We start from the raw sequence: 23,540 nt of genomic DNA on the forward strand, positions 1-23,540 counted from the left end.
TGTGAGTTGTTTTCCAGCATAACCACAGGTATCTCCTGTTTTTCTAAGCCTCGCCAATTAAAAGCCTGTTATGAACCTTTCTTATTATTGAAACATTATGCCTTGCCCCATCCTCTTCTTGCTTCGTTGTGGTTTCCTTGTTTATAATAGGGCATGGGAGTGCGGTCTGCTAGCAGGTGATGGTTTTCCATCTCCTCTTGTATATAAACTGCTGTCTGCAATAAAGTGATGGCATTTGCTTCTACCGAATGACCCAAGTTGTGTCCTTCTTAGTCCACAGACTCTCTCTTGTCCGGTTCTTCGGTCGCTGGTGCTGGCACAGGCGCCGGCACTGGCGCTGGCGCTGGTGACACTTGTAGCTGGTTTCCTTTGGGCCACCAATCAGCTCCCAAATAATGACATTGAGACTTATTATTAGTTATAAATTCTTGGCCTTATTTTATGGTCATCCTACCAGCCCCTTATAAGTTAATAAATAAGTTAATAAGAATGTTAATAAGTTAATCAGCTCTTTATAAGTTGATTTAAATTGTTTCTTTTCATCTATATTTTGCCTCAGGCCTTTTTACCTTTCATTGTGTATTTCCTAATCCATGTCTAGCTGTCTGGGAGGTGCCTGGCTGGCCCACTTTTTCTCAAATGTCATCTTCTCTCTCCTCTATGTTAGGAGCCTAGATTCTTTCTCTTACTCCTACAAGTCCTGCCTATCCTTGTACTTCTTAGCTATTGGCTGTTCAAATTTTTATAAACCCACCAAGTTCCTTAGGCAGGCAAAGCAACACATCTTTACATCATTAAACAAATGAAGCACAAGAAAATTTAACACATTTTTGAATAGTTAAACTATTATTCCACAGCAGATTCTACCCTAGACTTCTCTTCAATCCAGTCTCCAATTCCTGGTCATCAAGGCAGTATAGCACATGGATGTTCAGTACCACCATTGCCCCAGCACATCTTGAAAGCAGGGAAGGTAATAAGCACTCTTTTGTGTCTTAATAAGTGCCCAGGTTTTCCTTTCTCTAGCCTGGAAAGTATCTTCCATCAACAAAGTGACTAGAATATTGAGTAATAGGCTCCATGCATACACAAGCTTGCCTTCTCTATGTTCAATGAGCGGTGCAGATGTTTCATCTAGGTACACACACACACACACACACACACACACACACACACACACACACTAGAATAGTCCAAATTAACTTGAAGAATGAAAAGCCTTTTATGATATCATCATCCTGACTTTAAATAATGATGTAGAGTTATAGTCAGAAAAATATCATGGAAATGGTGTAATATCAGTGTAGAGTATTGAGGAATCATATATAAGTCCAATACCTACCATCACCTGATTTTTCACAAAGTGGCCAAAAGTGCACACTGGAGGAATGACAACGTGTAGAAGAAGTGGTGCTGGTCAAACTGTCTAGCCTTATGTAGAAGAAGGATATTAGATCCTTATTGTGATGTCATAATGAAATGTCTATTAATAACTCTGTGAGATGCTCATAGACTAATGGCATCTCTCATTCCCCAACAGAGAAGCTTTTTGCTTAGAGTGAATAGCAATTAACACCCACTCACAACCTGTAGATGGATAGATATTAAATAAATGGGGAAAGTTCAGCCATAAATTGGATATCTATATCTCACTCCTTGCCTACAGATTCTAGGATCTTTGCAGAATAGGGGGAAAATGGTCATAGACACTAGACATGGTAGATGACTGCAAGAAAATATTTTCTGGAAAGTATAGGGAGGTTACATTTATGAATACCTTGTAGTTGTTACAATATGTACCCAGAATGAAGACAGACAGAACTGCATCATGGAAGGTGGGATGGGGAGGATAAATTATAACCTCTACTAAAAGAACCATTGACCATTGATAGAGTCTTCAAGAGTAACAGTTTTCTTTTTCTTGAAATGTCTGAGGGCTGGTAGGGAGACCATACTCCAGAACAGGCCATTTGGAAAAGCACAGGTTTGACCAGATGATTTGGAAAGCACAAGTTTGACCAGATGATTTGTGAAAAAAATGCAAAGAGTGAATGTGACATTGGCTAGATAGGAGTGTGGGAAATATTAAAGAGGAGCTGACAAAGGTGGCAAATGGCTTCCAAATACATGATATAGAATTCTCAAAACACTAATAAAATACTACTAAAATGCAATGTAAGATCACACGATAAAGGTAGAGGAAAGGAGGGAAATGCCTAGTGACATTTCTTACCAATGTGAAAAGAATTCAGAAATTTGTATGGAAATACAGAAACCCCAGGAAAAGTCAAAGCAAGAATTTGTAAAATTAACTCTGACAGATACAACACAATATCTAACATAATAATATATTATAAATAATATAATATGTAATATAGTAATAAATTAACTGAAAAGGGAATCCTAGATAAAGAAGTTATGCTTGTAGTTCAAAAACAGAAATATAGGTGAAAAACAAAAAACTCAGAAAATATAACACAGTTGGACATACTATTATTATTGATCAGCAAATGGTGACGTATAACATGGCAATCCTCCTACATGTGAATGAAATGTTACATACAGCTTTCATCCTGTGTTCTACTTATCAAACACATATTTTACTGTAATTTCAATTAAGAATGAATTTGGATTACTCTCAACACGCAATCTAGCCAAGAGTTTAAGCAGTACAATGGGAAAAAAACAAAAAGGCAAACCATAACTTAAGCTTCTATCAGAATCTCCTATTAAATTTCTAAGTTTAGTAATTCCAATAATACTTCACAGAGAATACATATGCAATTTAAAAGTTGTTTAGAAGGTTGAGTTTACTGTTAAAAGTATATGTATGGCATGGATATGTTTTTTTATTTTTTAAGAATAAATCTAAAATGCCTTCCTTACAGAATGTTCTGAGTGTTTTGTAGGCTATAAAAATGTAATGAAATGTAATTGTGAGTGCAATGCCAACATTTGATTTAGCATCAGATGAATGTGTGGGTTGAAATCATTTTAAATCTTACAAGGATCAATAAATGGCTGAAAATGACAAGGAAATTCTGGAAAAGATTAATATGACAGTTGTGTTCAGTTCCCTAGAGTCAGGATCATTTATTATGGCATGCTAATTCAAAGGACATCCCAATGGAATAGACTTAGAAAAGAAAATTCATTTACGAAAGAAGTTAAAGGTTCTATACTTAGATCTCAATTTTTAAGCCTATTTGTGAGACTAAAAATATTACAAATGCAGTTCTATGCACTTGTAAAAGTATAGTTTAGTTACTCTGTTTCACAGGACAAACTATCAACAAAAGTGTAAAAAATCACATTACTTCATGCCATAAAAACGTCTTCTTTTTTTTTTTTTCATTCTTTGGTTTTTTGAGACAGTGGTTCTCTGTGGCTTTTGAGGCTGTCCTGGAACCTAGCTCTTATAGCCCAGACTGGTCTTGAACTCATAGAGATCTGCCTGCCTCTGCCTCCTGATTACTGGGATTAAAGACTTGCGCCACCAGTGCCTGGCTCATACAAAAGTCTTAAAATTAAAACATTCTTAGAAAAATCTGGATGTATAATCTAATTTAATGTGCTTCAAAATCAAAACAAATAATAAAAAATATTTATCTTGCTGAGAAGTCAAATCACATTTACAATTAAAGATCAGGGTAATATCATCTCCCCCTCCCTCTTCCTCTGCCTGTTCCTCTCTCTGTTCCTACTCTCTCCTCCTCCTCTGTGCTCCCTCTCTCTGGTCCCTTTTCCTCTCTCCTGCTGCTCCTGTCCTTGGAGGCTGGTCTCCCACTTCCTCTTTCCTCCTTTCCCTTCTTTCTGGTCCCTTTCCCTAATAAAAACCCCTCTGCTTGAGCCCTGTCACATGGTGTCTGTCTCTCTTATGCAGCTTTGTTTAAAAGTACAACAGTGATTCTGTATTGTGTGATGCCTACTGCAAAAGGAAAGTTCTCTGACCAAAGTTAATAACATCCCAGATAATTCTTTTTACCTTTTCTCCTGTGGCATTCCCTCCTCTCTTTGAGGAGATTGTGCAAATATCTGACTTGCTCTGAGCACCTAATGATAACCTATTATGTATATCTTGGACAGCTACGTGTATCTGTATCTGCTACCCTTCATCATGAATAGAAATTTCTGTGATTTCTACTCAGAGCAGTGTTTTGCTATGGGAATAAACATAGGTATTTAGAAGGCAGGTTGATGCTGTGTCCATTTAACTAACAATAGGAGACATTCACCAATGTGCCTGCGATCTCCACAGCCTTAAAATTTTAACCAAGTCTACAGTACCAACTATGGATTCCATACTGTGAAGCAGGCCTTAAAATAGTCAGGAATCACAGTATTGTCCCTATAACGGCTATATCACTATTGCATCAATAGGCGATAGACCAGAAGGGAAGAAGCTTACAGATCACTCCCAGGTTGATACCTTTGTATCTTTTAAGCAAGATGTTTTGTGTCTGCCTGTATGTACTTAGCCTAGATGTTTATGAATGGGTAAGTACAGAATGATAATGTGCTATGTATAAACAATAGAATTTTATTGGGATATCAATAAAAGTCATCATAAAATTTCAATGAAAATATGATGATCTGGAAATTATTATGCAAAATATGATTTTCCAAAGTCTGAAATATTAATTCACACCATTTCTCATTATTGTATAGAAGATTTTAGTTTGCATACATACATACATATATATATATATATATATAAATTAAGTGTACATATGAATATGTGCATTTGTGAGTATATTAGTCATGAAACTGGAATGGCTAACATGAGCGTTAAAAAAGTATTTTTTATGGAAGAGATGCTCAAAAATAGAAGACATGTGATATAAAATCAGAAGAGACTTCTGACGCTGAAAGGATGGAGTAAGGTTGGGAAATAAAGTGTGAGAGGAGGTGTAACATAAACACATCTTGTGTGTAAATGCTGCAGTGTAGCCTATTGCTTAATAGGCCAATTGAAAAACAAACACAAAACATTATATTTGTTAATCTGAAAGCTAAATGTATCATTGAAGCATTTGTAAACAATGAGTTATAGGCACCCTTAGTTTTATATTTTTAGAAATAGAATTTTATTGAAAATAAACAAAAATGTGTATTACGTAAATAACAAAATTTCAAATCTGAAAGAAGTGTATGGGTGTATTCAAACATAAACATCAGTAGTAATACAATGGAGAAAAGCATGTAAGCAACCATTATATCACCATAACTCTCATATTACCTGGATAAACAGAGAATCAAGCTGATAGGAGAAAAATAAAACCACATTAAAATATGTGATTCCTGTATTTGTATAATAGGAACATATTTCTCTCAAGTTAAAATAAAACACTTGCAGTGATGCCTGCACTTTCTAAATATCCATTATTTTTAATGAGGATATGATATTCTTATTGCATGTTCCTCGGGTACCTTCAAAATCATGCCCTAGGAAGTCTCAGATAATAAATGAGGAAGTAGAGTTTAGGACACTCCTTTCACTTGTCCATTAAACAGAGGCATGAGAGTTTCAGCCAAGCACCTTCAATATGAATGATCACCTCCCCGGTTCTTACTTCTCTTTCAAAATATATCTTATATACAGAAAAATAAATATGTTAGCATAGAAAGAAAACAAGATTTTCTAACAATAGTGAATATGAGATACAGATATTTTTACTTGGACATAAAAATCTCTTCTGGCAGAAATTAATATTGTTTATTTTATTCTTGAATTTTCTTTGGAGACCATCAAAATTGCAAAGCTGCTTCATATACACTGTACTTGCAGAAAATTTGCTTGTGACAGACAATGCATGCAGAATCAGCTGACTTTATATACTCAGTGGCTCCTTTGCTATTAATTTTATTGCTTATGGCTCCATTATAAAAGAATTAGATGCATTCTTGATAATGTTACAGATTATGGCAGCAGATTCTACACTATCAATGTAAAGGTGTTTACCTTCTAAAAACTATTTCTGTCTTTTAACTACTGCATTACCTTTACTCCATTTTGTATGTGTCACTCTAGTGTGCTCTATATTTAACTGAGCATTTCATTGTCCAGGGCAGAGCTAGTGCCATGGAGAGCACAAGTTTTGGTTAGTGGTTGCTCTGTGTTTCTGCACATGTCTAACAGGAAACTTAAGGCTGCTTGACTACTTGACTTAGCCACAAACAACTTAAGAAATTTTTACAATTTTTGACTGAGTCAACATGTTAGTCCTGTGTTTGTATATGTGAATTAAAAACGAAAGTCGTGTATATTTATTTAGAGGTATATGACATTAGTTAAGCTGCTGCTTCACAGTGAATAAACCCTGATAAAACAACTTAAGGAAGAAATGAAGTGTTGACTCCTAGTCTAAGAGCTTCTAGTCTTTGTGGTGGAAAAAAAAAGAAGTGGTAGAGTTGGTTATATTTTCAGCATTGTAGGCAGAACACGGTAAGGGGATATAGAAAGTAGGCAGATACTAGATACTCACAAGGACTGGACCCTACTGATCTATTTATCACAGGGCACTTCCTAAAGTTTCTAGACTCTCTTAGAATGAATGGTGCTACATTCCAAGGACCGAGTCACATACACCTGCCATTCACATTCAGAAAAGATCAGTGAATTCTTACTTCTTGGAAGATCTAAAGCTAAAAGAAATTCACGTTTTCTTTTTTACATCCAGGAAAAAATTATTTCTAGAGATGACTTCAAAAGGTCAATTTTGACTACAGTATTTCAATTTTATTTAAAGCCATAAGTTTTAGTTTATGCTTTATGAAATACTGTATATTGTAATCAGCCTTTATTAAAGCATTAGTAAGGTGACATTTTATTAAAATGTTGGGTTTTATCTATTAAAACAAATAAAGATATGTGATATGAAATCCTATTTACAAGTGTACTTTGACAGAAAATCATAGAAAACTGTTTGAATATTACTTTTTTACTAAAATATTAAGTTTGTTAGTGTTAGTATGCAAAGAAAATATTAAAAGTTATTAGTTACATGCTAATATAACTGATAATAGCAAGTTTGAAATTATTTTTAATATTCCAGTTTTGTCTTGTTTCTAAGTATAATGGAACATGACTCATTAACGTGAGTTTGATCTCTAAGCACATTGGATGATATGTAAAGAATACTGTAACTTATATATGCTTCTATAAAAATTCATATTCATTGTCTAGGCTATTAGAACTTAAAAAAATGCAAGGGATAAGACTTGAAAGCCCTGTTTTGTTTCTGCAAAAGTCAATTTCATTATGACTTAGCAACTCAGAAAAATACTTTGAAAGGAAATTCATTTAGCAACATGAACTAAAGACCTCAATTTTCAAAGGTAAATAGAATGGCACACTGACAAATTTTCTGAATCTAATTCACTTATATTCTACATGGTGATGCTTGTTTTATGAAACATTTCAAGGGCCAAAAGCCTCTAGACAGCAGCAATATTTGTGTTTTTTCATCCAGTAAAATATTAAAATAAGGATGTTAAACAACCCCCAAAATGATTTTAGGAAGAAAGAATAGGTACATACATTTAATGATACCGTTAAAAGAATCCTAAAGAGCAAGATATGTTCTAATGTGTTTCTGAAATACAAAAACAAAATAAAAAACAGCTAATTCTTTTTGAATACTACTATTTGTAACCATAACAAAAGTATCACATTTGAATGAGGTTGCAGAGAAAGCTATGCTTTTAACTACTCAGGAGTTTCTAGATGGGAGAATTCAACTCAAAAGCATACTTTATCTTTTCCACTTTGTGTCATAACTTATTTGGCAAAAATCTCACTAACACTGTCATATACAGAGTGACATATGAAATAAATGTTTTGGATTAGAGTGAAAATTATGTCATGCTGTGATGAAAATAACACTCTTGAAAAACATGGGGCTCAAAATCAGCATTAATGAGTGATCCAACATGGTACATTCTAGCACTAAATTCACATAGCAATATACAAGTATTTCAGTTATAAATTATAAACAGAAAACATTCTGTATTCTAAAGTAATAATAAGAAAACAATTTTTAATGTCAAGTAGAAGATAAATATGCATTAGGATTGGAAAAAGTGATAAACATTTGATACTTTATCCAAAGAAATGATGATTATTTGATAAATTAATTAGGAAAGTATAAAATAAGTTACAATGCAAAAATATGTTAAAGCAGAATAATAGTGATGATCATGAAACCAGAAATTAAACAAAATATGAATTAAAATAGTCTCTGTTAGATTTTCTGACCCTGGAACATCACAAAGCTCTCTACAACTGGGCTAAGTCCTCAGCTGCTAGATCTTTATAACTGACTTGAAAGGAGAATTTATGCTAAGGTTATTTCCATTTTTGAAACAAAATGATGAAGAGCAATTACATGCAAAATTGTGCTTGGAATCATTATAGATTTTTTTAAAACTCCAGATTTACAATACCTGGATAGGCACTAGCAAACAATTTAATACTATTGTTTTGCTAAAAAAATATTATAACTATCTTTGAAATGTTTTCCCTTATTCCCACAGATCACTTCAAGTCTTACCCTTATCAGAGCAACTTATATAAAGATGCACAAATAGTCAATGAATCAGGAACAAATGAGGATGGACATCAGCAGCCTACTCCCCCACCCATCAAGGGTCAGAGAACCTCATAAACAGATAAGTGGCTCAGAGGTCTTAGCTCTAGCTAAGGTGATTGGGCAGTTTATGAGCGTCAATTTTCTTCATTTCTGTGCCCTGTGGTAGGTTGCCTATCCTCCATTGGAAGGCCCTCCACCCATGTGAATATGAGACGCACTAATTGGAATCAATGAGTTTTTTTAGAAGTAAGGAAAAAATGATGCTGGGAGGAGGATTGGGAGTGATGTTGGTCAAGAAAGAATTAGAGATGAAATGAATAAGAATATGTGGATATGATCAGTATTAACTGAATTTGTGAATGAAATTATCAAAGAATAAAATAATAAACTGTTCTGTTATAAATGTTTATGTTAGTCCTTTTCACCCATACGCACCATATGTTTACTTCTCTGCTTTTCTGATAAACACTGTGACCAAATGCAACTTCAAGAGCAAAAGTCTTTTTTAATTCTATGTTATAAGTAGATCGTTAAAGGAAGCCAAAGCAGGAGCTCAAGGCAAAAACCTGGGACAGAAACTGAAGCAGGGACAATGAAGTGATACAGTTTGTTTATTCTTCATGGAATTCTCAGAAACTTTGCTTACACAGTGAAGTACCACCTGACTGGCTTGGCACTGTCTACAAAAGCTGTGCTGTTTAGCATCAATCATTAATCACTAAGTGCCCCATGAACAACACTAAGTGCCCACAGTCCAATATGATAGTGGATTTCCTCAGCTACGATTTTCTCCTCCCATGAAACAATGTTTTGTATCAAGGTGGAAAGACTAGTAGCACATAGTAGCAATCAAGAATATTATCAATTGCTATTTTTGTCTTTGTAATGGATTATGATAGCTATTGCAAAGAATAATTTCTTTGTAAATATTTGACTTGTCAGGAATGGAAAAAGGTTTCCAACACCATCCCTTTTACATAACATGAACTGTTTTAGGGTTTCTGTGGTTGTGATAAAAAACCATGACAAAAGCAAATAAAGGCTCTGGGTCAAAGAGGCTTACTTCTGTTTACACTTCCACAGTACAGTCCATCTTTGAATGCAGGCTGGATCTCAGGCCACAACCTGAATGTAGGAACTGATTCAGAAGTCACCGAGGAACACTGCTTATAGGCATGATCCTTGAGTCCTCATGGATCACTTGACCTGCTTTTGTGTAAACTTCAGGACCAGGTAGCACCATCCTCAATATGCTGGACCCTCCTTGATCAACAAAATGGGCTGTGCCTTTATATTAGCCTTCCCTGGGCTCTCTTTGGAGACTTTGGCTCAGCCACATGATGCCTGGCCTCAACTTCTCTCCCAGTTCTTGGGGTATCTCTGGAACTGTGGCTGCATGGTTACTCAATGACCTCTCCTGGTCTGTCACAGGGCCAATACTCAGCTTCTCTCCATGACACCTTCATGTTTCAAAATTAGGACCAGATAGTTGATTCTTAGTCATTACCAAGTCCAGCTCCCAGCGTGAGGCTAAGACACTAATCTCTCTTGGTCACAGCTTATGTGTGCTAACCCTGAGGATATAAATCCCAAAAGATTTCACCACAATGATGCTGAGTTCTTCTTAATTACAACTTCTTCCTTGGCCCTAGATGAAGCTTGATTTTTCTCAGGGAAGCAAAGTTTTCACTGTAGTGGTTCTGGTATCAGGTAGTCATTCAGTGCTTTGGCCTCAACTGCTTTTAACTGCACATATATTTTACCCCTTCCCTCTCCTCCCAACAACACTTCTTTGCTTTGTCTCAAGTTCAAAGTCATGGCTTCTATTTACTTGTTTTTTTTTTTTTAATTTTATTTTTTTTATTAGTTCTAGTTAGGGAACAAGCTTATTTCAAGTCCCTTCTCCCTCTCCCTCCCCTCACCCCCAAACTTTCTCCCCCACCCCCAGCCCATCCCCCCAACCCCATCCACCCACTACTCCCCAGGCAGGGTAGGGCCCTCAACGGGAGCTCAGCAAAGTCCACCAAGTCTTCCTATGCTGATCCTGGGCCCTTCCCCATGTGTCCAGGGCCAGAGTGTAACCCTTCATATGGGATGGGCTCTCAAAGTCCCTTCTTGCACCAGGGAAAAATACTAATCCACTACCAGAGGCTCCCTGGAGTGCAGAGGCCTCCTTATTGACATCTATGTTCTGGGGTCTGGATCAGTCTTGTACAGGCCTCCTGGACAGCATCTGGGGTCGATGTGCTCTCCCTTGTTCAGGCCAACAGTTCCTGTGGGTTTCTCCATCCTAGTACAGACCCCTTTGTTCTTCATTCCTCCCTCTCTTCAACTAAATTCCCGATTTCGGCTCATTGTATATCTGTGGATGTCTGTCTCTGTTTCCATCAGCCACTGGGTGAGGGCTCTAGGATGGCATAAAGAGAAGTCATCAATCTCATTTTAGGGGGAGGGTTTTTAGGTTATCCTCTCCACCATTGCCTGGATTGTCAGATCGTGTCATCCTTGTAGGTCTCTGGAGATCTCCCTGGTTCCTGATCCCTTCTCGGGCCTACAGTGGCTCCCTCTGATATCGTTTCTCTCATCTTGCTCTCTTTCCTCTATTCTTCCCCCAACTCAATGTTTCTGCCCCTCCATTTCCTCTCCTCTTCTCCTCTTCTCTTGCTCTTATTGTAGCAGCTCCTTCCCCCCCCACCCTCATGCCCCCAATTAGTTCGGGAGTTCATGCCATTTCCATTCCTGGGGACCATTTAACCCTTAGAGTCCTTCATGTTTCCTAGTTTCTTTGGTGAAGAGCATTATATACTGGTAGTCTTTTGTTCTATGTCTAAAATTCATATATCAGTGAGTACATACCTTGCTTGTCTTTTTGTGACTGGGTTACCTCACTCAGGATGGTTTCCTCTAGTTCCATCCATTTGCCTGCGAATTTCAAGATTCCATTGCTTTTTTCTGCTGAGTAGTACTCCATTGTATAAATGTACCACATTTTCTCAATCCATTCTTCAATAGAGGGGCATCTAGGTTGTTTCCAGGTTCTGGCTATTACAAACAATGCTGCTATGAACATGGTTGAACATATGTCCTTGTTGTAAGTACATGCCCTATTTGGGTATATACCCAAGAGAGGAATGGCTGGATCTTGAGGTACACTGATTCCCATTTTTCTGAGCAACCGCCATACTGATTTCCAGAGTGGTCTTACAAGATCGCACTCCCACCAGCAATGGAGGAGTGTTCCTTTTTCTCCACATCCTCTCCAGCATAGATTGTCATTGGTGTTTTTTATTTTAGCCATTCTGACAGGCGTGAGATGGTATCTCAGAGTTGTTTTGAGTTGCATTTCTCTGATGGCCAATGATTTTGAGCACTTTTTTAAGTGTCTTTCAGCCATTTCAGATTCCTCTGTTGAGAATTCCCTATTTAGTTCTGCACCCCACTTTTTAATTTCGTTGTTTGGTGTTTTGGTGGCTAGCTTCTTGAGCTCCTTATATATTTTGGAAATCAGTCCTCTGTCAGATGTGGGATCGGTGAAGATCTTTTCCCATTCTGTGGGTGGTCTGTTTCCTTTGCCTTGCAGAAGCTTCTCAGTTTCAGGAGGTCCCATTTATTAATTGCAGACCTCAATGTCTGTGCTTCTGGCGTAATGTTCAGGAAGTGGTCTCCTGTGCCAATTTGTTCAAGGGTAGTTCCCACTTTCTCTTCTAGAAGATTCAGTGTGACTGGATTTATGCTGAGATCTTTGATCCATTTGCACTTAAGTTTTGTGCATGGTGACAGGTATGGATCTATCTGTAATTTTCTGCATGTCCGAATCCAATTGTACCAGCACCATTTGTTGAAGATGCTGTCTTTTTTCCATTGTATAGATTTAGCACCTTTGTCAAAAATAAGGTATCCATAGGTGCGTGGGTCGATATCAGGGTTTTCAATTCGATTCCATTGGTCTATCAGTCTATTTTTGTGCCAATACCAAGCTGTTTTCAGAACTATGGCTCTATAGTAGAGCTTGAAGTCGGGGATGGTGATGCCTCCAGAAGATCCTTTATTGTAAAGAGTTGTTTTGGCTATCCTGGGCTTTTTATTTTTCCATATAAAGTTGAGTATTGTTCTTTCAATGTCTGTGAAAAACTGTGTTGGGATTTTGATGGGGATTGCATTGAATCTGTAGATTGCTTTTGGCAGGATTGCCATTTTTACTATGTTAATTCTACCTATCCAAGAGCATGGGAGATCTTTCCATTTTCTGGTATCTTCTTTAATTTCTTTCTTTAAAGTCTCAAAGTTCTTATTGTACAGGTCTTTCACTTTTTTGGTTAGTGTTACCCCCAGGTATTTTATGTTGCTTGTGGATATTGTGAAAGGTGATGTTTCCCTGATTTCTTTCTCATTGGATTTATCATCTGTATATAGTAGGGCTACTGATTTTTTTGAGTTAATTTTGTATCCTGCTACCTTGCTGAAGGTGTTTATCAGCCGTAGGAGTTCCCTGGTAGAGTTTTTCGGGTCACTAATGTAGACTATCATGTCGTCTGCAAATAGTGAAAGTTTTACTTCATCCTTTCCAATTTGTATCCCTTTGATCCCCTTTTCTTGTCTTATTGCTATAGCCAGAACTTCAAGTACAATATTGAAGAGATATGGAGAGAGTGGACAGCCTTGTCTTGTTCCTGATTTTAGAGGAAACGCTTTGAGTTTCTCTCCATTTACTTTGATGTTGGCTATTGGTTTGGTATATATTGCCTTGATCATGTTTAGATATGTTCCTGTTATTCCTGTTCTCTCCAAGATCTTTATCATGAAGGGATGTTGGATTTTGTCAAAGGCTTTTTCAGCATCTAGTGAGATGATCATGTGGTTTTTCTTTTTAAGTTTGTTTATATAGTGGATTACATTGATGGATTTTCGTATGTTGAACCATCCTTGCATCCCTGGGATAAAGCCTACTTGATCATGGTGGATGATTTTTCTGATATGTTCTTGTATTCGGTTGGCCAATATTTTATTGAGTATTTTAGCATCGATGTTCATGAGGGATATCGGTCTGTAGTTCTCTTTCTTAGTCATATCTTTGTGAGGCTTGGGTATCAAAGTGATTGTAGCCTCATAGAAAGAGTTTGGCAATATCCCATCTGCTTCTATTGTGTGGAACAGTTTGAGGAGTACTGGAATTAGCTCTTGTTTGAATTTCTGGTAGAATTCTGCAGTGAAGCCATCTGGCCCTGGGCTTTTTTTGGTTGGGAGGCTTTTGATTACTGCTTCTATCTCATTAGGGGTTATAGTTCGATTTAAACTGTCTATCTGATCTTGATTTAATTTTGGTAAGTGATATTTATCCAGAAAGTTGTCCATTTCCTTTAGGTTTTCCAATTTTGTGGAATACAGGTTTTCAAAGTATGACCTAAAGATTCTCTGGATTTCCTCAGTGTCCGTTGTTATGTCTCCCTTTTCATTTCTGATTTTGTTAATTAGCATGCTCTCTCTCTGCCTTTTGGTTAGTTTGGCTAGAGGCTTGTCTATCTTGTTGATCTTCTCAAAGAACCAACTCTTTGTTTCATTGATTCTTTGTACTGTTTTCCTAGTTTCTACTTTGTTGATTTCGGCTCTCAGGTTGATTATTTCCTGGCGTCTACTCCTCCTTGGTGAGTTTGCTTCCTCTTGCTCTAAAGCTTTCAGTTGTTCTGTCAATTCTCTAATGTGACTTTCCTCCAGTTTCTTCATGTGAGCACTTAGTGCTATGAACTTCCCTCTTAGCACTGCTTTCAGGGTGTCCCATAAGTTCGGGTATGTTGTGTCTACATTCTCATTAAATTCTAGAAAGTCTTTGATTTCTTTTTTTATTTCTTCCTCAACCAAGGAATGGTGCAATTGGGAGTTATTCATTTTCCACGTAAATGTAGGTTTTCTGCAATTCGTATTGCTGTTGAATTCTAGCTTTAATGCATGGTGGTCTGATAAGATACAGGGGGTTATTTCAATACTTTTGTACCTGTGGAGGTTTGCTTTGCTGCCAACTATGTGGTCAATTTTTGAGAAGGTTCCATGTGGCGCTGAGAAGAAGGTATATTCTTTTGTGTTTGGATGGAATGTTCTATAGATATCTGTTAAACCCAGTTGTGTCATAACTTCTTTCAGATCCTTTGTTTCTTTGTTAAGTTTCTGTCTAGTAGTTCTGTCCAGTGGTATAAGGGGGGTGTTGAAGTCTCCTACTATAAGTGTGTGTGGTTTTATGTGTGGTTTGAGCTTTAGTAATGTTTCTTTTACAAAAGTGGATGCTTTTGTATTAGGGGCATAGATGTTCAGGATTGAGACTTCGTCTTGATGGACTTTTCCTGTGATGAGTATGAAATGCCCTTCTTTATCTCTTTTGATTGCTTTCAGTTTAAAGTCTAATTTGTTAGATATTAGTATTGCTACCCCAGCTTGTTTCTTGAGCCCATTTGATTGGAAAATCTTTTCCCATCCTTTTACTCTGAGGTATCGCCTGTCTTTGAATTTGAGGTGTGTTTCTTGTAAACAGCAGAAGGATGGATTCTGTCTTCGTATCCATTCTGTTAGCCTGTATCTTTTTATGGGTAAGTTAAGACCATTGACATTCAGGGATATTAACGTCCATTGTTCATTGGTTCTTCTTGGTTTTGGATTTATTGTTGGTGGTATCATTGCGTGTGGATTTTGCCCTTCTGTTTCTTTTTGTGTTTGGTGAAATTCGATTAACTACTGACAGTGTTTTTGTGAGTGTAGTTATGTTCGTTGGGTTGGAGTTTTCCTTCCAGAGCCTTCTGTAGTGCTGGATTTGTTGATATGTATTGTTTAAATCTGTTTTTGTCGTGGAATATCTTGTTTTCTCCATCTATAGTGATTGAAAGTTTTGCTGGGTACAGTAGTCTGGGTTGACATCCATGCTCCCTTAGTGCTTGTAGGGTATCTATCCAAGACCTTCTGGCTTTCAGAGTTTCCATTGAGAAGTCGGGTGTGATTCTGATTGGTTTGCCTTTATATGTTACTTGGCCTTTTTCCTTTGCTGCTCTTAATATTTTCTCTTTATTCTGTAGATTTGGTGTTTTGATTATTATGTGTCGGGGCGACTTCTTTTTGTGGTCCAGTCTGTTTGGTGTCCTGTAAGCTTCTTGTACTTTCATAGGCATATCCTTCTGTAGGTTGGGGAAGTTTTCTTCTATGATTTTGTTGAATATGTTTTCTGTACCTTTGAGCAGTATTTCTTCACCTTCTTCTACACCTATTATTCTTAGGTTTGGCCTTTTTACGGTGTCCCATATTTCCTGGATATTTTGTGTTAGGGTTTTGTTGGACTTGAGGTTCTCTTTGGTGGATGAATGTATATCCTCTAGCGAGTCTTCAGTGGCTGAGATTCTCTCTTCCATCTCTTGAATCCTGTTGGATACACTTACATCTTTAGTTCCTGATCGTTTATCCAACCTTTCCATTTCCAACATGGTCTCATTCTGTGTTTTCTTTATTGTGTGTATTTCAGCTTTCATGTTTTGAACTATTTCAAGAGCTTCCTTCACTTGCTTGGATGTTTTTTCTTGGCTTTCTTTGGATTCTTTAAGAGATTTATTTATTTCTTGAATTTTTTGGTTTGTCTTTTCCTCCAATTCATTTAATTTTTTGTTTGTTTTCTCTTCTATTTCTTTAAGGGATTTTCTTGTTTCCTCTTTAAAGGTCTCTATCAACTTGCTGAGATAATTTTTGAGGTCCATCTCATCTTCATGCTCTGTGTTGGGCTTTTCAGCTCTTGCCGGAGTGGAGTCCCTAGGTTCTGGTGGTGTCATGTTGGTCTTTGTGTTGTTGAGTGAAATCTTATTCTGTCTTCTCCCCATATCCTTTTAGTGGGTGCGGGTGGGTTCTCTCTATCTCCTCTTGTGGCCCAGTGGTGTGTGGGGGCTAGGAATTCGATGTCCACAACTCTAGATGATCTCGACGCTCCTGGTGGTCTCCTCGCTAATTCCTAGTTTCTTGGTTGTCCGGAGGAATGGAAGAGTGGGGTGCTACCAGATTTGGGGCACAGGGAGCTCCTCCCTGCCTGGGCTTGTCTGGCCGGCAGGCTCAGGAGGGGGTGGTGGGATGGGGGTGGTGGGGTGTTCTGGCCTGGAGTCGGGAGCGGGCAGGAGCTCACTCACCTAGTTCCAGGTCAGTCTGCGGCGGCGGAATGTAAGAATGGGGTGCTAGCAGATTGGTGGGGCAGGGGGCTCCTCCCTCTCTGGGCGTGTCTGGCCCAAGCCGGCAGGCTCAGGAGGGGGTGGTGGGATGGGGGTGGTGGGGTGTTCTGGCCTGGAGTCGGGAGCGGGCAGGAGCTCACTCACCTAGTTCCAGGTCAGTCTGCGGCGGCGGAATGTAAGAATGGGGTGCTAGCAGATTGGTGGGGCAGGGGGCTCCTCCCTCTCTGGGCGTGTCTGGCCCAAGCCGGCAGGCTCAGGCGGGGGTGGTGGGATGGGGGTGGTGGGGTGTTCTGGTCTGGGGTCGGGAGCGGGCAGGAGCTCACTCACCTAGCTCCAGGTCAGTCTGCGGTGGCGGAATGTAAGAATGGGGTGCTAGCGGATTGGTGGGGCAGGGGGCTCCTCCCTCTCTGGGCGTGTCTCTCTATTTACTTGTTTTACACGTGTGTGTGCAATAGATATATATTATTCTATATGGTATGTGTTCATATATTTATAATACAACCTTCTAAGTCTATATAATTTTATTTGTGTGTATATGATTTCAAGGAAGAGCTATATCCATCAAGTCTCATCAACTTGGTTCCCTAAAAAAGGATGGAATGATGACAACACCAATAGATATGATAACATAGATAAGCTGAATTTCATAAAATCCTAACTTAAGACAGACACAGAATCACAGATTTTTTATGGAAAAGGTGTGTTCCTCTAATTGAGCCTTTAAGGAAATCTCAAACTTTTTTTCTGAACTTCATAAGCAAGTCCTCACCATTTTCACCAATCTCAGCATTATCTTTTAAATTCTCATCATGGCTCATTATGTTCTGAACACAAAATGGCTCTTCTAGCTCAGAATTCCGGAGTCAATCCACAAACCTCTCCCAAACAAGGCTAGGTCTATTGCATCAATACCTCATGAGCCTGTTTTCGAATTCTGCCTTAGTTAGGGTTTCTACTGTTGTGATGAAATGCCATGTTCAAAATTAAGAGGGGTCGAGAGGATTGCTTCAGATTATACTCCTCTGTCCATCATTGAAGAAAGTCAGGGTGGGAACTCAAGATAGGAATTTAAGCAGAAGCTATGGAATAACACTGCTTACTGTATTGCTACTCATGCTTCTCAACTTGCTTTCTTCTACAACTGCAGATGACCTAAGGGTGGTACTACCCACACTTAGGTATTTGTTGACCCTCCCATATCAACTTTAAATTTTAAGAAATGCACTATAGACATGGACCCTGTGATTGTGTTAGTGGCTTTTAAGTGCAATAAATTACCATTTAGGTGTCTTTATCTGCTTTCCATGATATTCTCTGCATCTTTGGACTGAAAGAAGCATATATAAGCAAAGATTTAGTCAAATGAAGTTCCTGTTTCCCGCCTTAAACCTGGTAATAGAATTTTGTTTTATAATTTTAGTTATAACTTAGAAAGTTTGCATCTTAAAGTTACATAATGAATAAGAAACATAACCAGCATATGCCTTGTAGCTGTATCTCTCCTCTTTTCTAACAGCATTGGTTTAGACAACTATAAATAATGAAAACCTATGCTGTGTAATGTTTCCGAATAGAAGGAAACAGAAAACTATTCTGCCCATCATGATTGGCAGCAAAGCTAGAGCTTTAAGTTGGAATAAAAATAGAATTCAATGAAAGCTAGCTTTGTAGAAGACATGAGTTATATAGTCCCAACTATTGGTATTAGAAAGAACAAGAGATACTTTTTTTTTTTTACTAAAGTACTTATTACTAAAAATAAAAAATAAAAACCATGTACTTATATTATTTCCATGGAACTCTTAATTGTGAATGATCATAAATAACTGCACTTGATGGAAATCATGGTGGATCTTTGGAAATCTGGAGGACAATGTACCCCATTCTAACTACAAAAAAAATAAATAAATAAAAACAGGCTAAACATACCTTTGCTTTCCTATGTTAAATCTTCATTGGTCTTTTCATGAAAACAAGAACTTCATTTATCCACATTAATTTTGGTCTTGTTTAAAATGCATCATGAAAAAATGTCTCATTATGAACATCTTCAAGAAAAAGAGATTTAGACAGGCTGTGGAGCAGATTGGGAGTCCAAAAACTGTGAAGACATAATCGAATGGGGGGGGGGTGTGAGTGAAGTAAGAAGCAAGAAAGAAATGCTAAGCAAAAGGCACACGTGAATAACACTAATACCATAACATTGTAGGGTTTTATATAATTTGATAGAATTAAGATGAAGAAATCTTTGGAGAAGGAATCTAGGATATTTTGGGGTTTTTTTTCTCATGGATTTTATAAAATTCACCAGACTCTGCATCTAGAAACCTGATAAACAAACAATAATAAATGATTTATGCATTTTATACAAAATTAATATTTAATCCATATTGATAAAATTATGTTACAATAATTAAATTATGAAAGATTAAAGTTATTCACCATTTTTATCTAAGAAATATAACATGTCAAACTGTTCCTTGAACTTATTTATAGATTTCTTTCTGTAGGTTGCAATTTATTACTTCCTATATACTTAATTGTTATGCTACACATAAAGTTTATTCATAAACACTAAGAGAATTTTAATAGTTATTTTTTAATTAGGGTGATCATTTTCAATTAGCCTCATGTCTAAGCTTTTAAATAAAATATACCTTCAGATACCCCCTGTCAGACCTACATTGAATAGACTACTGCCAGGCAGCTATCATTTCCCTTTATATTTAAATTTCAAAATTTTTCATTACCTTTCCCTTTCCTTTTGTGTACTTTAGAATTTCTGTCTGCAAACCTACAGCTGTAAGCTGGGGAAAGAAAGGCTTAATAACTTGTTTTGGAGATACTCCCTCAGTTAAACTTCCTTTTAGCTCATCAGTTTGTCAGATCAGAGGCCTATCTTTTGTGAGAGCTCCTCTGAACTGAGCTGACAGGGTTAGGCCAGGGTTGGCTGTCTGATAAATCAAACTGAAAGACTACTTCAAGCACTCTAGTGGAAAGGACTGGGGATTAGCACAGATGGCATTATCTGTGAGTTGACATTGATAAAAAACATATTTGTTAGAGTTAGCTTGCAAGATTTTCCCCCAACTCTTCAAGTCCCCATCCTACCAAATGACATTCAGATTAATTAGAAACTTAAAAAAGAAAGCGTCTCATAATCCATTTATCTACCAAGTGGCAAGATTCAAAAATTAAATCTTGATGGTCTTCAATAAAGAAGCTTAGCAAAGATTAAGGGTTATCAATCTTTCTGTAAGCTATGAAAATGGAGTGACCTTAATGGGATTGCAGGGAGAGATGCTGGCACACAGGATACATACACATTTTATTACAGATGCATACATATAGCAATGCTAGTTAAATATAGATATTTATTTACAAACCATGATTCTTACAATGAAAAACATAATGTGTATTCTATCAAAACTGAAGTATATTAAAAATTATATATGCATTTTTTTAATTAAGGTAGAAAAATTTCTGTGTTAGAGGCTACTAAATAAGTAAAGTAAGGAGAAAGTTGATGCTTATATATGGAAATTTAACAAAATAAACAACATATTAGTGACTGAGGATGCTGAATATTATTGAAATGTTTCCCATAATACATCAAAAGATTATATGGGTGAGAAAAATGTGGGTGGTATGTAAAATCAATTTTAAAAATTAAAAAACCAAACATATCTAAGGGATACTAATAAAATAAAACATGAAATAACTATACATCAAGGCTAACACATCAAAATAGAACAAAACAAACAGAAAGAAAACAGCTCAGGAAAAGGCACAAACAAACAGATCTAAACAGAAAATTCTCAGAAGTAACTCAAATAGCTGAGAAACACTTAAAGCAAGGTTAAGGATCCTTAGTCATCAGGGAAATGTAATTCAAAACTGGTTTAAGATTTCATTTTATACTTTTCAAAATGGCTAATACTAATAACACAAGTAACTCATCTTGCTGATGCTTGCAAAGATATGGAGTAAGGGGAAAACTGATCTATTGCTGGTGGCAGTGCTAATTTATTGAGGCATCATAGGAATCAGTGTGGTGTTTCCTTAGGAAGATGGGAAATGATCAACCTGAAGATCCTGCTATGTGATTCTCCTGCTTATACCTCCTGCCTAGCCACTGGCCATTTAGCTTTTTATTAAACCAATCACAGTGATGTATCTTCACACAGTGTAATCAAATATCTCACAACACTTCTCTTTGATGTTATATTATCAAGGTGAATCATATATTAGTAGTAGGATTTTCTAATGATAGCTAGGTTACTAGATAAAGAAGATACAGTATCACAGCTTCAAAACTGGCTTCATCCATAGGAATTCTGGGAAATAGCTTCATGGAGTCTGATAATCAAGGGAGTCTTTCATTGGTTTATATAAACACGCCTTTCTAGACAATCCCAGCATCCTTCCTTTAATTGAAAGCTTCATATGACTGTTTCTACATTTTCTTCAAATATGAATCAGTTGATCCTCAGTGACTTTTACGATAATAGTATGGCACTGATTATACAGGGATTGTTAAAGTCATAGTGTCCTCTCCATGGGGAATAACATCTATCTCGCCAGGGGATTGTATAGCACAGCTTCTGATTTTACCCAGTTTACATGCAAACTTCCCAGCCAGAGATGTAGAAAGAGGAGAGAGAGAGTTTGGGTCTTCTGGTTTGGACATAGCCTATGTGGCCCTAGATTTAGAACAACACCCATTATTGGAGCTAATAGTGGATGGAAAGAAGATAGTGGGTCTCTTAGATATTGGAGCAGATAAAAGCGTCATTGCAAACAAGGATTGGCCTTCTGCTTGGCCTGTTCAAGAATCCTCTCAGACTTTACAAGACTATAAATAAACAGATGCAAGTCATGGGGCCTGTGCAGCGCAGTTTACCGTTGCTGTCAGCCCTACCCAAGGATTGGCTCATTATTGCAGTGGATATGAAAGACTGTTTTTTCTCTATACCATTATGTGTGCAGGATAGTGTTAGGTTTGCTTTTACTTTACCTTCTATTAATCATGAAGAACCCGATTTGCGATATGAGTGGGTGGTTTTACCCCAGGGTGTAGCCAATAGCCCCACTATGTGTCAGCTTTTTGTGTACCATGCTATTGCTCCTATTAGAGAGAAATACCCTGCTGTGAGGTGTGTCCACTATATGGGTGACATTCTGTTAACTAGTAAGGAGTTGAAATTGCTGCACTTAGCATATGGAGATTTGGTAAAGACCTTGGAGAGGAAGGGATTATACATAGCCCCAGAAAAGGTCCAGCAGGGTAGTGTTATTAACTATTTAGGAGCTAAGATAAAGATTGTGTTGTGCTGCAAAAAATAACACTTAGATTAGATACATTACAAACTTTAAATGATTTTGAAAAATTATTAGGTGATATAAATTGGATTCGGCCATTTTTGAAATTGTCTAGTCAGGAGTTGAGACCATTGTATGATATAGTAATTGGTAATTCTGATTTAAATTCCCCTCGGATGCTGACTGATGAAGCACGATTGGCATTGCAAAAGGTGGGACGAAGATTGAGTACAGCGTCCTCGATGCCATGCATCCCTAATCAACACATTTGGCTGTGCATATTGGCAACCGCTTGTCAGCCCACAGGAGTGCTATGGCAAGGGGCACCACTGTTATGGACCCAGAAGTTCAGTAAATAAATCAGTAGAACATTATCCTACCGGGGTGGGTAATCTTGCTTTAATGGGGATTCAACAATATTTGCAATATTTTGGATATCAACCTGATGTGCTTATTACTCCTTATTCTGCTGTTCAGATAAAAGTTTTGGTTGCCTCTTTAGATGAATGGGCTATTTTAAAATGCAGCTTTAATGGAGATATAGATAATCATTATTCCTAAACACCCTATTTTAATATTTTTAAAAGAACATCCAGAAATTTTTCTAAAAGTGACCGGAAGAGAACCCATTAAGGGTGCTGTAACCATCTTATGGTTCCAAGACTGGGTGTGGTGCTTATGTAATTGGAGAGAATGCCCAGTTGTTTGTCAATTCATGCTGGGGTCATCTCAAATTGTTGAATTTCAGATAGTCCATGAAGTGTTTAGGAAAGTCCCTGAGGCCTTTAATTTAATTTCAGATTCCAATTATGTTGTTAATTTGGTGAAAGATTTGGAAGTTGCTGGGAAGGTGAAGGTAAATATCCCTATTCAGCCATATATAATACCGCAGCAGGAGTTGATTTGGAGGCGTTTATAGCCCTTTTATATTCAAAATATTAGGGCACCAGTTAGTGAGAAGAATAATTTAGTGGATAAATGTACCCAAATGCACTTTATTTTTACATCCCTTCTGCTTGATAGAGCTCAACAATTTCATTCTCAATTTCATGTAAATTCAAAAACCTTACAACATCGCTTTGGGATAACGTGAGTGGCCGCTCGAGATATTGTTAAAGCCTGCAAAAATTGTGTAATATATTTGCATCCACCCACTTGGGGAGTGAATCCTAAAGGATTGGCCCCACTTAGAATATGGCAAATGGATATTACTCATATTCCCAAATTTGGCTCATTAAAATATGTACATGGATCTGTAGATACTTGTTCAGGAGTGACACATGCTACCCCCTTAAGTGGTGAAAAGGCAAAAAATGTAATTGCCCATTGTCTAGAGGCTTGGGCTGCTTGGGGTATGCCACAAGAATTGAAGACTGATAATGGACCTGTGTATACTGCTGTGTCCTTCTCTGCATTTTGTAGACAAATGCACGTAGATCTGAGA

The sequence above is a fragment of the Cricetulus griseus genome, chromosome 4, assembly GCF_003668045.3.
Source record: "Cricetulus griseus strain 17A/GY chromosome 4, alternate assembly CriGri-PICRH-1.0, whole genome shotgun sequence".
Taxonomy (NCBI): Eukaryota; Metazoa; Chordata; class Mammalia; order Rodentia; family Cricetidae; genus Cricetulus; species Cricetulus griseus.